Source organism: Hibiscus syriacus, unplaced genomic scaffold, assembly GCF_006381635.1.
Source record: "Hibiscus syriacus cultivar Baekdansim isolate YM2019G1 unplaced genomic scaffold, ASM638163v2 tig00110266_pilon, whole genome shotgun sequence".
NCBI lineage: Eukaryota > Viridiplantae > Streptophyta > Magnoliopsida > Malvales > Malvaceae > Hibiscus > Hibiscus syriacus.
This window is the reverse complement of record NW_024062654.1, coordinates 1,003,448-1,019,370: the sequence shown is the minus strand read 5'-3', so window position 1 is coordinate 1,019,370 and position 15,923 is coordinate 1,003,448. Positions and strand designations below refer to the sequence as shown.

The following is a 15,923-nucleotide window of genomic DNA, read 5'->3' as shown; positions in this document are numbered from 1 at the left end:
GCTCAACCCGAGCCTTTAATCGATCATTTGAAATCTGCAATCTCTTGGTTTCGCCTACTAAACCAGGATCAATTTGAAACTTGGCTAACAACCCTTATTCACTAGCTAAACTTAATCGTACTAAGAGAGCTCGTAACTCTTTCATCGAATTCTTACTCAAGGCATCTGCTACGACATTTACTTTACCCAGATGGTAGTCTATTACACAATCATAGTCCTTAAGAAACTCGAGCCACATACGTTGTCTTAAGTTTAATTTCTTCTGTATAAATAGATACTTAAGACTTTTGCTATAGGTGAAGTTGTGACATTTTTCACCAAAAAGGTAATGTAGCCAAATCTTCAAGGAAAACACAATTGTTACTAGCTCAAGGTTATGGGTGGGATAATGTCACTCATAAGGTATAAGCTGACGGGAAGCATAAGGTACGACCTTGCCTTCTTGCATCATGACGCATCCAAGACCATTTAACGAATTCTCACCAAAAACTCTAAAGTCCTTACCCGACTCCTGTTGGGTCAATATTAAGGCATGAGTTAAGACGGTCTTCAACTGCTTGAAGCTCTTCTGTCACTTTTCATTCCACACGAAGGGAACTCCCATCTGAAGCAATTTTGTCAATGAGTCAGCTATCATCAGGAAACCTTAAATAAATCAACAATAGTATCTAGCTAAACCTAGGAAACTACGTAACTCTAATACATTATTAGGTGGTTCCCACTCAGCTATGGCATAAATCTTTTGAGGGTCGACTCGGATGTCATCTGTTGATACTACATGACCAAAAAATGAAACATCTGGTAACCAAAACTCACACTTCCTAAACTTGGCATACAACAGATAGTCTCGGAGTGTCTGAAGAATGATACGAAGGTGATGGTCATGCTCTTCTTCTGATCGAGAGTACACAAGGATGTTCTCTATGAACACCACTACGAGTTGATCTAAGTAGAGGTGAAAGACTCAGTTCTTCAAGTCCATGAATGTTGTCAGGGTGTTGGTGAGTCCAAACGACATTATTAGGAACTAATAATGATCATATTCATCTTGAAAGTTATCTTCATCACATCGATATCCTTCTCTTTGAACTGATAATAACTTGATCGTAAGTTAATCGTGGAGAACCACATGTTCCCCTAAGTGGTCGAAGAGATAATCTATCTAAGAAGTGGGTAATGATTCTTGATGGTAACTTATATAACTACTTGTAGTCAATGCACAACCTCATCGACCCATTCTTCTTCTTAATAAACAAGACCAGCACTCCCACAGATAGATGATCGGTCGAAATAAGTCATTCTCTAGTAACTCCTGAACCAGAGTCTTTAACTTCTTCAGTTATATCGGTGAAATGCGGTAAAGAGCAATGGACACCAGAGCTGAACCCAACATTACTTCAATGTCAAACTCTAGTTATATGTTGAGTAGTAAATCTGATAATTTTTCTCCGAAAACATTGGGGAAATCTTGAACTACTTGGATATCATTGAGTATTAAAACTAAAATTTGGGTGGGTACTACATGAGTAAAGAATGCCTCACATCCTCGTTATCATCCGCTGAGTTTTTATAGCTGACACGATCCTCGACTGGCTCAATTTCTCACTAATTATCACTAATTGGTATCATCATCTATTCCAACTTAAGTGTCTAGACTTACACTTCAAACTGACATATGCTCAGATAACCATTCATGCCTAAGATTACGCCAAACTCGAAAGGGTAACTCATTAAGTCTGCTAGGAATGTCTGACCATGAATTTCTACTGGACATCACCGGTGAATCTTATCCACTAGGAAATCTAAACCTAGAGGGCTTGATACTTGAACTCCTACTTATAAGTCTTCGATTGTCATTTCTATCTCCTGAAATAGGTCAGATCAAATATAGGAGTGGGTGGAACCGGGATCTATTAATGCAATAACTGGAATAGAAAATATTGTGAATATACCTGAGATTATATCGACTGTATTGCACTCCTTGCGGGCTCTCATTGCATAATGTCTAGAGGCTACCCTCAGATCTGCATCGACCATTAATATGGTTGTCCCTACGCTATGTTGTCTAGATAATACTACCACCTTTCATCGGCCCTCGACCTTCTGTACAGATGGTGTTGATATCTAGGTTAATTGGAGCCATTCCAAATACTTGGAAATCTTGACAAAGGGTCTAAGGAGCCACAATTGACACAACCCCTAAATCTCTATTGGCATATCCCCTAGTATCTCATCCCGCGCTAAGCGTAAATCGGATGAGTAGAGACCCTCGTTGAATCACTAGCACTAGATGCAGAGATTAAAGTTAGGGATCTCCTCTTAAACTCAGCTCTAGCCTCTCGATCCGAACTCTGCCCCACTATCTTCAATTTTGCTACTAAGGTCTCCACAAACCCTGACTATCCCATACCACTTGGTCGAGGTATGTGATGGTCTTCCCAGCTTGAAAGCTCTCTTAGTTTGTCCTATAGACTCACTAGGTTGTCTGGCCCTTTTACTCAAGACCCTCTTAACCATCTTCGCCTGGCGGGACAACTCAGCAAAGAGCCAAAGACTCTGTGAGGGTTGGTTGCAAGGTGTAACAGAATATCAAGGTTTAAGCCCTCCCTAAACCTACGACATTGGTGCTCCTCTATAGAGACCAACTCTGGCGTATACCTACTCAGCCTGAGAAACTCCCTCTCATACTTCAGCATGGTATGATACCTATGAGCTAAGTATAAGAACTGCTCCCTTAGATCATCGGTATAAGCCTCTCTGATTTATATATGGTGGAACTCGAATAGGAATATCTCCCATGACGACCTCTCTGGCTCTAGTGATAACACTATCGTCTCCCACCAATCTATAATGTCGCCCTTGAGAATGGCGGGTGACCTCTCTATTGAAGACTCATAGGGCACTACTACAAGCTAGGCTAAAAGGTGTTGGTGGGAGAGATGGTACAATTGAGGTGCTAGGTCTGGCTCTAATGGTCAGTCTAAGGATTGAGGTGAGGTTCCTAAATAATGTCGCATACTCGACCCCCACATTGACGAATTTAACCAATGGTTCCTTTGCTTCTTCTTGAGAAACAACAGTTCTGAAACTTGAAAACTTAGACTATGAGGTAAAGAAGAACGTGTTCATATCTTCCTTAGTAGGCTCCTCAGGATCAATGGCCTAAATATATCGTTGATTCCTTGAACTTGATTTCTTAGGCGATAATTCCAAACCATCCTCTTTAACTTCCATTATTGATATATTCTTCATTGATGATATATTCTTCATTGATGATGCATTCTTTCGATCTTCTGCACTTAAATTCACGGACAGGAGGTGAGTTAAGATATTAAAAATCGAAGTTCGAACAGTGATGTTTGGTAAGCTTTCATCAAGAAGATGTTGGAGCCAATTCTTTAACAAACTTAAAACCTCATAATCCAAAACCACTTGTTAAGATGTTTCTCGAAAAGAAATATGTAAGAAAAGGCAGCATCTGGCTCTTTTCAATGGCAGGTTTTTTTGCATGTTAAGTGTTAAACTCAATTTCTTCCTCAGCGGTAACCTCTATTAGAGTCATTACTTGCTCAACAAGTAATCTAATGGTTCTAGGATCTTCCTCAATCATCTTCTTCCTTCTCTTCACGGTATTAGATTTAAAATAGATTTATTTAACTTCCTCCTAATTTTGATCATCAGAGTTTCACATCTCTTATCGATCACTCGCTTTTGAAGTTTTCTTTGTTAGTTTTCTTACGACAATCGTCTCTCTCCTTGAACAATCTATCAGATTATATTAGTTTCATTATCCATGGATGGTTCCTTAGTCACTGGCCTTATACTTCTGGTTTTGCAACGTCCACCAGTGCTAACAGTTTGAACCGCAGTAGAAGAAAACTTTTAGTTTGTCCTTAGGTTTTCAATTGAATTCTTCACGCACGTAGTATTAATTATATGGGTTAAGATTTTTTATACTATGTAAAACTAAAAATTTTGCACCAGTTTATAGGTATTAGATTTAAATAAATAAATTATTAAAATTTAATTAAAATTTAAAACTAATATAATATTTCTTAACTCACGTTAAAATATTTTTTTCTTTTTAAAATTAGGGTTTGGGATTTAGGGTTTAGATTTTGTTATTTAAAATTTAGGTTTTAATGTTTAAATTTTAGATTTAGGATTTTAGGGTTTAGGTTTAGGATTAAGATTTGAGTAAAAGAACTTATTTTACTCTAAATTAAAAAATATTTATTTATGGGTTATAAATTTTAATTAAATTTAATTCATTTATTTATTTAAATCTAATGGTTATAAGTTAATGTAAACTTATTAGTTTTACATTAATTGTGTAAAACTCTTTTAATTTTACATTTTTAGGATTGTTTGATTGAGGGAAATCAAAGGTTAAGATTAAATACTTAACTTTTTTTAGTAAATATATTCTCATTTTTTTTACTATTAATCTTAGGGATGGTTAAAATACTCAAACCTGACGGTTCCCGACTTGACTCGATGGACTTTTTTAATTTTGGGGTCAGAGATAGTTATATAGTGTATAATTTCGTGGCAAGACAGGGCTGAGTTTAAGGTGAAAATCACTAACCCGACCCAATTAGTTTATATATATATTATGAATTTTTATTTTTATATTATTTAACTATTAAAATATAATTATTTATTAACATTTAAATATAAAAATAATATAATATATTATTATAAAATAATTATTTTAAAATATTAATATTTGAATCATTTATTAGTCTAAAATCAAGACGGATTCATAGCGGAAAAAACCTAAAATTTAGAGGCTGGTTCGAACTTGAGTATAGATTTATATTTTGGGGTCAGGGTTAGGACAACCAGAAACTGACTCGCCCTGCCCTGTGCCCATCCTAGTTAATCTCAGACTTTAATTTCTCTCATCTAATGATCTTAATAAGTTGTTAAACTAAAAGAGATTTACACGATATAATTGGATCATACCTCTATTGTAAAACCCCCAACCCGTACTTAACCCGTATACGAATCTGACGTGTCACACTTACTTTCAAAACGATTACTCTTACAAATAATTTAAATTTAAAATTCATTAATAAAATTGTCATTTCTTTACATAAATACAAAAAAGATTTACAATCGATCAGAGGATACTTAGTTTAAGCTTTTTAGTTATATACCACAAAATACATAAAAGTACCTACTGCTTAAATTAATTCTGATCTGATCTTCAGTCGATGTACACTAACTTGCCGCTTGTCCTAACTGGGATCTGATTCTTTGAACCTACGTGTGAAACACTCACACGCTAAGTCACAGACTTAGTGAGGCATATAATACTATAATGCAATATTGAACTCATGGAACATGCAATCCTATAATCTCGTCATATCATAACAATCACATATATCTACTAAACAATAATTTATATATTACACATTGACAAATAACATATAATTTCATAATACGATAATTCTTTTTTATCTTTATTAGCCCATGTACATTACTGAGAACCTAAGTATGTGCATTAAGTTTGCACAATTGATGTCACCACAACTCATAATTTGTATTGAGTGTCATAAATATTGTCTCGAATGATCTCGTAGAATTGTCCCGAAGGACCACATATATGTCCCGAAGGACCACATATATGTTCCAAATGACCAAATATATGTCTCGAAAGACCGCATATATGTTCCAAAGGATCACATATATGTCCCGAAGGACCACGTAGAACCCTCGATATACATACAACTCTCATATCACATAACATAGGCATTACTATTTCCAGTTTCACATATTTCCTTAATCAATCAAATCTTTATATATACATGTACTCATATAACTCTTATCATTTTTCATGTAATCACATAGGTTCTATCTTATAACATATATAACATGGGCATATAATCACTTATATCTTATCATATAACTTGTGTTTTGTTCTCTTAGATTCACATGAATCACATAATATTTAAACATGTGTCACTTATGCATGTGCTCATAATAATCATGACATCTACATGCTTGTAACTATAGAACAATGAAATCCACATAAATACTTATCACAAGTCTTGTTTCCATAACACCAATTATAAGATAATAGGCATTCACCTTAGCCTCACTTAGTCCAAATCAACTTCTATAAATTGTTATCTCTCGATCGATCGATCTTAACTCTTCGACTGTTCCAGAATTTGCTTATGTTTGATATCTACACCAATGTACATTTGATACAAATATTAGAATTCTAGATTTATCATCAATAACTAAGCTAAAGAAATACTTAATTGAAATTTCCACTTTGAGTAGTATCGGTACCTAAGGTATACCTATACTTCCTTTAATGTGGTATCGATACTGGCTTTGGTATCGATACCCTTTCCCGGTTCTAGAATTCCATTTCAAAAATGGTATCGATATGCCTAATGGTATCGGTACCATTGGTATCGATAATACCCCTTATGTATCGATATTCCTTGAATAACTTATCCACTTTTAGCTTATGGTATCGATATTGTTTATCCAGTAGATACCCCTACACAATATCACATGTTTCCTCTTTGAAGTATCGGTACTAGATGAATCAGTACCGATACTCCTTGCCCAGAATTCACTCTTTTAACCCAAAATTTACCAATACCTACTTAAACCTTTCATTGAACTCCTTCATTCCATTAAACTAACTACACTTACTCCAACCATCTTATCCATATAACACATCATCTTCTTCAATATCTCATCATAAATCTTGAAACTAAGAATCTTGAAGTTTTCAACATGTTCTAATTTCATTTCTACCACTTTATACTTCTTTTTTCTAACTGATGACAAGTCAAATTTAATCTCAAACTTCATTTACTAACTATTTCCACAACACTTAAACACCTCTTATATAAATCCTTCCTAACTCCCTCATCTTTTGGTTTTAAGAAATCTTAAGTTTTCCTTAAGCTTAAGTATTATCTAAAGAACATAAACCAAGCTTAAATTTCAATAAATAATCAACTATCATGAAACTCACCTTTTCCAAATGGAGTTCACGACTGAATGGAATAAAGGTGGAGAGTTTCTTTGGAAATCTTGTTTTTCCTCCCACAAGCTCCACGTGGTTATAATATACCATAACAACTTTTTAATTATTTTATGAATATGACAAATATGCCCTTCCAACTTCCCCTCTTTTCTATTCAATCCTACACAAATATTTCAATTAAGTCCCTGAACTTCTCAATCTATCCAATTGATCACCAAATTTTAAAATCTTTCAAATTGGTCATAACCAGTTGTTTGGGGTGTTACACCTATATATGCACGCTAAGATCCAATTACATAGTGTAAAATTACACTCTTTTAAGATCGTTGAATGAGGAGAAATCAAAGGCTAAGATTAATAGTAGGAAATGAAAAAGTATTCATTGAAAAAAAAGGAGTTAATCTCAGTATTTGATTTTCCTTCGTCCAATTTATTAAAATGGTGTAAAACTAAAAATTTTACACTAAATGTAACGGATTCTACCGCATATATATATCCTTACCTTTAGTCTAAATTTATTACTCAAATTTTTCTCCAATATTATTGTATAGACATAAGATTGTAGAAATATTTAGAAATTTTTTTTTGAACGAACTTGCTGGTTGCAAATTGCTTTATCTATTTTCCAACTGAACCAAGTAGAAGTTCTAGAAACACTCGAATGGAATAAAAAAATACATCAGCTATAATACAACAAATGAAACTTGGAAAAGAAATAATTACTTTTTCAAGATTTCAATCTAAAATATCATACATATAAATAATATTTCAGTTTAGAGAAATACATATTATTTACGTGTCTTATTAGACATATGAGCTATAACCAGTAGTTGCTAGAGAAATACAATTCTTGTAGAAAATGGGAACTAATGAAAAAATCATTGAGGCTATAAGAATATATGTTAGAAACCATTATTCAATATAAATATTTCAAAAACAAATGAAATATATGCATCTGATGAAGAGAACAACTCTTCAATAGAAGAAAATATTAATATTCTAGAATAAAAAATTAATAATCCAGATCCTATGGAAACAAATCAAACATATCCATATCCAAAAGAAAAAAAGAAAATTATATCATGATCCTTTTGAAGTCGATTATTTAAGGTCTTTTAATCGAGAAAACAATAGAGACCAAAATACTACTAGGTTAATAGGAGAGCAAGTAGAAAATATTTACACCAATGAAGTCAAAACTGAACAAACATAAGAAACTTCACAATTAGTTCCTTATAGTGTAAAAATCTTAATAAAAGAAATGTTGCTCAAGGAGGAGTATATTTAGATTTAATATTTTCTATATCAGACTTAATTTATTTTTTCACTTGTTTAATGGCTTTAGCCTGTATACTATTTTTAGTTATTCTTTCTCTAGCAAAATTAATTCTATTTTCTATAGAATCTATTCCACTAATCTCCACACCAGATAATCTACTATGTTTTTTAAGATAAGATTCATATTTGTTTATAAAAAGGTCATCCCATGGTGGTGATAATTTATAGAAATATTAGTTTTTCCAAAATTCTATTTTTTTTCATTTTTTTTTGATATTCATGAAGAATTTTTTTTAGAAAATTCTACTAAATATCTTATATCACATAATTTTATTTTTGATAAAATATAACTAGCTTGATCGTCTGATCTTGCTTATCAGTATAACCAAAAAATTTATATTTTTTAGAATTTGTGTTAATCCTTTTAAAACATCTTTAGACATTAGAATTTAATTAATTAATCTCCCTTTTTGCTCCATACCTATTATTTCTATATCAGACTTAATTTATTTTTCACTTGTTTAATGGCTTTAGCCTGTATACTATTTTTAGTTATTCTTTCTCTAGCAAAATTAATTCTATTTTCTATAGAATCTATTCCACTAATCTCCACACCAGATAATATACTATGTTTTTTAAGATAAGATTCATATTTGTTTATAAAAAGCTCATCCCATGGTGGTGATAATTTATGGAAATATTAGTTTTTCCAAAATTCTATTTTTTTCATTTTTTTTTGATATTCATGAAGAATTTTTTTTAGAAAATTCTACTAAATATCTTATATCACATAATTTTATTTTTTGATAAAATATAACTAGCTTGATCGTCTTGATCTTGCTTATCAGTATAACCAAAAAATTATATTTTTTAGAATTTGTGTTAATCCTTTTAAAACATCTTTAGACATTAGAATTTAATTAATTAATCTCCCTTTTTGCTCCATACCTATTGTTGACTATTCCCATCTACAAAGAACTTGTAAAATATATACTTGAAAAGTTTTCAAAAAATAATTTAAAAATATTTCCTTTGGCCAATAATTGTTGTTTACACAATTGACATAGATTGTGCCCCATCATCTATGGTTTTTTCATAGTTTGATATAGGAATATTAGTTAAGTCTAGATATACTCCTCCTTGAGCAATATTTCTTTTATTAAGATTTTCTACACTATAAGGAACTGGTTGTAAAGTTTCTCATGTTTGTTTAGTTTTGACTTCATTAGTGTAAATATTTTCTACTTGCTTTCCTATTAACTTAGTAGTATTTTCGTCTCTATCATTGTCTCGATTAAAAGATCTTAAATAATCGTCTTCAAAAGGATCGATATATTTTTCTTTCTCCTTTTGGATCTGTACTTGTTTGATCTGTTTCCACTGGATCTGGATTATAATATTTTCTTTCTGTTGAAGAGTCGTTATCTTCATCAGATGTATATGTTTCAGTTGTTTCTGAAACATTTATAGCTTCTATATATTCTGAATTATTTTCAGAACTAGCACTACTATCTTTAGTATCATAATTTAACATATAATGATAGTTAAACAAATCAAATAATTCTTTATGTTCTTCAAAAGTTTTCTATTAATTTTAAATATTCTACTTTTTCATTCTTAACCTTAGTAGTGGAAAATTTTAATTTCCAATGTTCCATTAATTCTTTATAAGATTGAAAATGATATTTTTGTTGAGGTGTAAACCTCTTTTGTTTTTCTTAGGTTCAACCTTTTTATATGGAGTTTCAGATAAAATTTCTTCTTCATCTGATAATACTAATATGGTGTTCCATTTCCATAATATAAAAGACCTAAATCTATATCATCTTCTTTGTTTAGAAGATATCACAACTTGATCTAATTTTTATTAATATCATATAATGATTTTTTAGATTCACCATTTATATCTATTTCAGTTATTTCTTCAAGATTACTAATTTTTTGTTCTACTTTTTTAACTTTATACATCTTATTAAAATATATAGAGGTCATCTATTAAACTATTAAATTTTTTACTAATATAAGTAATATTATTCGTTCTTATAATCTATATGCATAGTATAATTGCAATTTTTATATTTAAACAAACAGTCTGTTTCTTTCATGATTTATCTTCGGTACCTAAAACCTTCTGTTATCTGTGAAAATCACAATCTTTACAACAACATGGTTCTCGATGACAATAAATAATTTCTTTTAATTTTTGTCTCAACTATTTTAATTATTTTATAAATAAAATATAATTAATTAAATTATTAAACTTAATTAATAATTTTAAAATTTATATAAAATATTTATGTGGGAATATAAATTTATTTATATGGCGTGATTTTGCTGGTATAAGTTTTTTCTTTCATATGTTTTTCTAGGTTAGTGTTTGTTTTTTTATCTTGTAGATTTTTTGCCTTATTTTATTTAATAAACTTAACACTTACCGAGTAGAAAATTGAGATATAGTTCATATTTGAAATTGTAAAGTGTCCATGTGACAAAAAAAATTATTTTGTAGTACGAATCAAGAGATTTCCGTGATAAAAGATTTATGTTATTTTTTGAGGATTTAAGTTCAAGCATTATAGATACATGATGTAAGTGTTCAATGTCATAAGGTCAAAAATTACATGAAAAATACTACCTCGTACTTACCCTGATTAATAAAAATAAATATTCACACCATTGATTTTCTCTTGACACATGAGCTACTCGAGAACAATATTCAGGCTAAGGTATCATTACACCATTGATATTCAGACCCCCAGAAGAACGAACAAAAACAAATATACATGTAGGAGAATCTATCCCACACAAAATAGAATGAAATAATACATACATAAATAAAGAATAAACCAAAGAACACAAAAGAATGAATGTTTGCCAAATGAGAAAAAATGAAATGTATATTTTATTGGAAATTAAGGTCAACTAGATTAACACCCTTAAAAGAGATCTCTATTGCCTAAGGATTGAATAATAGGGGAAAATTATCAGTGTTACTATGAGGAGTCTTGAAAACTTTGGGCATTCCTCACAGTCCAATTGTTTAGCACGTAACCTGATGGTAATGGGCGGATCTGAGTTACCCAATCCAGTGAAACAAAATGTGAAAAACAAAACATAACGTTAAATATGATCTTAAATAAATAATAATTGAATAATCAAAACAAAAATAAAATAATAATTGGAAGACTAAATAGATAGTTTACTCTATCCTTTAACATCAAAGGAAGTCATTCACGAGTGATACATATCATCATTAAAATAAATGTAAGTCACATTAAATAAAAAAAATAACGGTCAACATCAACAAAAAGATCTAATTATTTTTTTCAGTAATGAAAATTCAATTGAATATGAAAAATTCAATAGGGATGAATTGGTTGACGATCAAAAGGACCATTAACTTTTTTTTTAGACAAGAGATGCTAGATTGCTAGTATAGCAAAACCTAATATTGTAAGTTGTGAGGCCAACTATTTAAAAAGATAAAACCCGCATCTTGAGTTTGTTCCCAAAGAAAGCACAAAAATTACAGCTAAACACTTTAAAAGAGAATACAATCAGCCATCAACACCACCAAGAAAACTCAATCCATAAAGAACATCAAGAAAATTACTGCAGCCAGGAAAATGAAAATTAGAACCTCATCAACTTGTCACAGAATTAATACGCTACCAAGAAGATTATTCCTATACCTGACGACTATGCACATACTGCAGAAACGAACGAACATCAGGACAACGGCATTGTTTGTTTACAACTTCAGAAAATTTTTGAAGGCATATAATATCACCATCTTCAAGCTGCATACTCTCACAAACACAAAATAATAATAATAATATAATAATAATTAGTGATAAAATTAGAGAAACAGCAAAAATGTTAGAGAATATAAAGATAGAGTGGTTTTATATAATAAAGCAAGTTATGGAAGAAAACATCGTAATTGAGAATTGATTTAGCACACCTGACTCCTACGGAACGTGAGCTGCTTGTCAATGGTTTACACGTGACATTGGTTCAAATTTTATTTCCTGTTTGGGGAAGAGATAAGTGAGATGTGATGAACACATTCTTTGAAACAAGATGCATCAAAACATAATTACCAAACCACCTCATGAAGTTCAATCTCTTCATCAGGATCAAAGCCTGCCATTTTGTTGATCCTTGCCAGTATTTCCATTGGCCTCCCATCAGCCTTCCCAAACATCCTCCCAATATAACTGACATCATAGAAATAAAAGCATCAGTAATCACAAACAGTTCCACTCTAAAGAAAAGCAGGATCTGGGAATTACCGAAGCTCCTTTTTGTATGGGTCGTAGAGTTTAAAGAAGAGAAGAATATCTTCTTTAGTCTTCTCAGGTGGAGATACGGGCTGCAAATGCTGAATAATGGTAAATATCAGAAATAGAGCACCATCACAATAACAAAGAGCTTCAAACAAGCCAAAACCTAAAAGAAATTTATCAGTTAAGTACCCGCCTGAGCTCCACTTCCAGGAACAACTTCAGCTCTGCATTATTTGCCTTTTTTGACTCTCTCAGTTGTCCTACCTAATTGAAGTTATTACAAAGATCACATCATACACAGAATATTGTATTAGGATAACATACAAGAACAAGACAAACAAAAGTAAGCAAAGCAGATAATGTGGGTGGACCTCTAGGCCTACACCTGCCAGAAACCTGGAAAAAGTTCACTACAAATGTTACTACCTAAATAATCCAATTATGACAAGAAGAATGCATATCAATAGCATCATACAATTAAACATACTACACATTGTTCAATACATATACAGAATTCGCTCAGTGACTAGAGTTAAACAGATGCCGACACAGGTACAAGGGTCAGCTGCTGATACGAGTTTAAACCAAGGGTCATAAAACATGCTTCAGGTTAAAAATTGAATGCGGAGGAACCAAAGTCAACTTACTGGTTGTGCTTCCTCCTGATGAGTTAAAGGTCGACTTGGACGGTATGTATAGTTCTCCCGTTCAGCCCACAACCAAAAACGTTGATATTGCACAGGAATGTCAAACTCTTTAGCAACTTCTTCCTGATAATAAACAGGACATTAAGAGTCTAGAGATTTCCAACTTTTGACTGGCATTAACTTCAAGACTTCCAGAATAAAGAAATTTATGCTGGATTCAAGACAAAATAAAAATCATCACAACAACAAAACAAATTAAAGGAGCAAATAAGAACATATCTAACCGGAAAGCACACCCTCCAAGGACCATGCACATGCAGAAATCCGTTAAATTTTAGTTCAAATCATCAAATGGTTATCAGTAAGCAGTTAAAACTACATTTATCTCTTTTAACTGCTTGATCAAAACAACAGAAATACAAGTAGGCAGAGCGAAGGGAAAAAATCCATATAATCATCTCCAAAATTAAGATAGAAACTTTGGTCATAAGGTCTGGCTCTCAACATACCACTAACACATAATGTCCAAGTTATACTGAGGCCACCAAAAGTTCCTCAATTGATATTTCATTTGAATAAAACCATACAAGAATGACACTGATCAGGCTTTCAGAAAACAAGCCTTTAAGATTAGGCCAATCGGTCTTGGGCACTGAACTTGCAAAGACTCTCTTGATAGGCTAATTAGTTAATTATTAGTAATTTAGTATATGTAAGCGGTTCTAAATATTTGAAGGGTAAGAAGATGGTTATGATATTCAATAAGCAGTTACTCTTGACTCACTTTCCTCTGTTCTTACTCTTGAAGGGTAAGAAGAAAGGCCACATCACGTACATAGCAAGGAAAGTTAAAACACATATACAGGATACATGACTAACGGGAAAGTGCATCATTTCAAAGAGAGAATATTTGAAGAAAAGGCATCCACATTGCTTCTTAATCGGTGATGCTATGACTAAGTGCCTTCCACCACATGCATCATGACCACGCTTCTCACCCACATTCTAAACTAGATTAGTACTAAAGTAATCAGTCCTGAATCTTTTGTCAGACACTTCAAAAACTTCAGACCACAACATTAACATCAGGAAACTTATCAAGTGGAATCCTCTAATCTATGCAACCATCACCAATTTCCCTATTAAACTTCACAGGTCAATATACTTCACTCCAGCAGACTCTTGGAAATCATTCATGCAGTAATCCAGAGGAACAAGTAATAATGAAAACCACAATGACTCTTCCATGCTTTTCAATCATATTAAGTCGTCCACTATTTTGAACATTTGAGTAGGAGCTCTCAAAGTCAAGAGTCAAGAGGAAAATAGAAATCAACTGACCTCAATTTTAATCAGGCCCCAAGATCCTCGGGAGATAAAATGAGAAACATAATTCAGGTTATTAAACCATTTAAATATTTAGTATTTTCAAATAAAATTAAAGCTAATGCAAAATTATTATTTAAATTAGAGTCTGATTACTTTATCTTTTATTTAGTACCTTTAACTCAAAAATATCCAATGTGGAACTTTTAGCTCTCAACATCTTTTTTAAATCCACTCAGTTATCCGCAGATTTTGTCAGTTATTTAAATATTTGACATGAAAAAAGATCTAAAACAATCAGTTTGTTCCCCAAGTGCAAAATTGCCTCCTAAAAAATACTAGAAGATCGGAACTATTTCATTTATACATCAGAATGACCTGGAAATCGCCCTAAGAAATTACAAGCAGGAAGAAAAATCCAAGTAAACCTCGAGAAAAGAAGGTCATGGGTGTTACAGAATTACTTTCCACTTGTTTCATTTTTGGGTACCAGATAATTAAAGAAAACAAGTCACAGAAGAACTATCCTGATATTCAAAGTACCTTGAAAACATTAAAAGCGTCTGTTTCTGAATTCGAAAGCTACGAACCTTTTCATGATCCACTAGATCAAAGTATATATCTCTTCCAATCTGCTCAACCAGGTCTTCATTACGTGCAACCTGATGGCATACAAAAATAAGATAAGAAATATTTAAATCTACAGAGAGAGAGAGAGCAGCATAATAAATGTTGTACCTTTATAACAGTATAGAGATGTGCCTCTTCTTTTTCCCTTCTCTTTTGCTCCTTTTTTTCTTGCTCTTTTTTCAATTTTATCTGAAATGTGAAGTTCAAAACACACAGCAACATTTGCAGTGAACATAAACAGCATTGCAAATTTAAATTGGTAATTAACAAAATTTGGGAGCAATGCGTTTGAATATTTAGTAAATTTAAACAGTGTGTTGTTGAACCCAGGATGTCTGTGGTAACTGTTGAAGGACACCGCTAAGATAAAAAGTATATACTAAAAGTAACCACAAAAGAAATATCAAGTTTGACACATGACAATCAGAGAGCGCTACCTCTTCTTCACCACCATACTGCTCCTCCAATGCTTTCTTAACATCTTCTTTTACGGAAGAGATGAAACGTTTCATTCTTCCCCATTCAACCTCAACGGTCTTCTCTTCATCCTCAGCAACCTTGGCTTTGGCCTCGCACTCTGCCCATTCCTTCACCAACGCTTCCAACTCCATTTTCATTTCCTTGGAACTTTTGAATATCCCCATTTGTTCGGCCAACATATTCTCCCTTTTCTTTTGTGCTTCTTCAACTGCTCCTGGCTTGGTTTAAAAAGTAAAGCGCCCTAAAGCGCCTAGG

At 32.3% G+C, this 15,923-nt stretch overlaps 1 pseudogene; it reads right to left on the bottom strand.

Moving 5' to 3' along the window:
- Window positions 1-11,251: 11,251 nt before the first annotated feature.
- On the bottom strand, window positions 11,252-15,905 carry LOC120115587 (annotated as a pseudogene).
- Window positions 15,906-15,923: the final 18 nt, after the last annotated feature.